Below are 2469 nucleotides of genomic sequence, written 5' to 3' on the forward strand. Positions count from 1 at the left end.
TGACTAAGGCATCTGGGGAATTATTTAAAATCTTCCTATAGGTCCTTTAAATAATCATCAAGAAGTCTATCTTCCAATGGTGAGGCTGCTCGGAGGTCCGTGCCCATGGTTACAGCCTTATACAATGCGCTACGCACCTGCAGGTATCAAAAGGTTTTCCCCGGATACAGATTGTGATCACGTTTTAGATTGCTAAAAGGAACCACCCTGCCTCTAGCCCATAAGTCACCTACTGTTGAGAGCCCAATGAGATCCCACTTGCGAAACACAGGGCTATAAGTCAGGAGCCCCAATCAATCAGATTCAAAGGGGGGGGGGGATGGCAAGGGTAATCCTGTTTTTCCAGCCTAAGGCAGAGGTCACAGCGTGCGACAATGCCACCGTAGTTGCGGTCCGGGTGTACACAGGGGGTTTTTCCACCCTACATAGGATGCCTGTTGGTAAGAGCCATTTATCATATTATACCTATCCATCCTCTAAGCAGGTTCATCAACTTGCCAATGTACCCAGTTATTAGTGACCGCTAGTTGTGAAGCCCAGTAGTAACTCTTGAGTGCCGGAAGAGCAATCCCACCATCATACCAGCATTGTGAGCTGAGTCAAGGAGATACGGGGATTTCCAGCGTTCCACAAAAGGGTCCTGACCTCTGATTTTACAGCCTGAAAATATTTGGGTGGAACGGGGAAGGGCGTATTTTGTAATGCGGAAACAATTCGGGGCAGAGCCATCATTTTATATAAAGCCGCCCTACCCAATAGTGTGAGGGGCAGTGACTTTCAGTGTTGTACATCGGCCTTTAGATGGCGCAGAGGAGGGGCCAAATTATTATCATAGAAGGCCAACTGATCCGTCGTAACATAAATTCCCAAATAGTGAAAGCCCTCCATAACAGATTTAGCACCGCAATGAGCGGGTAGTCTAATATCTCTCCCAGAAAGAATGTAGATTGAGGACTTATCCAAATTTATTGTATAACCGGAATACTTCTGAAACAGGGTGAATGTGTGGAGTATTCTATGGATGGAATGATAGAGCCGGGCAAAATACAATACAATATCATCTGCATAAAGGGAAATTCTATCTTCCCAATCCGCTGTCCAGTTCAAGCCTCTGATGAGGGGATCTCCCCTGATCCAGATCGCCAATGGCTCGAGGACCAAAGCAAATATCAAAAGCGAGTGCGGACATCCCTAATTGTACAGTTTTTGATAAAGAGATCTGGCATTGTGGACCTAGTTAGCAGGAGCCCAATGCACTTCCAGTCAAAATCACATCAAATACCAGGAAAAAAGTGGGAGTGACCATGTCAAAAAGGGCACTTTCCAACAAATAGCATAGCCAAAAAATAGACTCAGAAGTGTAAGTTTACCTTTGTTTATTTCAAAATATTTCTACAGCTCATTTAAATGTATTTAAATGTTTTAGAATACAATAGACATCCTTTCTTTTCAAACTCCCTGTACACAAGCAAGATTGTCATATAGTTCACTTTACAAAATCCTCTCACTTTGCAGTCAGAGAAAAAAAAGCAAACACCAATCTCCATGTTAAAAGAATAAGCACAATCTGTCAAACCAAATAGCCTGACATTGGATCTCTGTCTTTGAGTGCACAACAATTATGACAAAATAAAAAACTAAATGTAAAGCTCTCTTTATTGCTCATTTACCTTCTGAACGCCAGCAGTATTATTTTGGGGGTCCTGCAGCATCCCATCACCCCTGCGTCAAGTTCCTATGACTTTGAATTGGTCTGGTGTTGCCATTGCTCAACCTAGTGTTTTATATAGATCAAAGCAATACACTCACACCGTTTCCCTAACTTTAGATCCACTTAGTACCAATTTGAAAAACTATGTTCTGTAGCATTATTATTTTTTTAATTTTCGCATCTTTTTCTCAATAAAAAAAATACAAATGTGAGTTCTGTGCAGAGAAAAAGAAGAAAGACTTCATATGTACCACGGATTTATCAGCTGCAGATGCATAAAAGCTTTATCGTTATAACAGGACATCTTTATTCAAGGAAAAAGTTAAAAATTATTTTGATTGGAAAATAACCAACTGAAGTGTTCTCTCTTCAGCGACTTGTACAGTCATTCAATTAGATGAGGAGTCTTCAATCCTTGAATGTGTTTATTGCAGTAAACAGGAAACAGATGTATACAGGTATAGAGGGCTCAAGGTGGTGGCTCCAACTGACTGTAGAGCAAATCCAATACCTTGCCCTAACATTCCATAGCAAGTAGTACACAGAATATTTAGACCAGCACAAAGTAACATTCTAAATTATATATGTAAAGAAAGTGCACTGAAATATAATGCATAAACACCACATATCTCCCTCCTTTAAACAAGAATAAAATATAACACATTAGCCAATACAACACAAATATACTTATTGAAGATATCTGCTAGGAGTCCTCCTAAATCTTGAACTCCTTCTGACAGCAGAAAAATTCTGACCAT

This window comes from Triturus cristatus, chromosome 8 (genome assembly GCF_964204655.1).
Source record: "Triturus cristatus chromosome 8, aTriCri1.1, whole genome shotgun sequence".
NCBI classification, from domain to species: domain Eukaryota; kingdom Metazoa; phylum Chordata; class Amphibia; order Caudata; family Salamandridae; genus Triturus; species Triturus cristatus.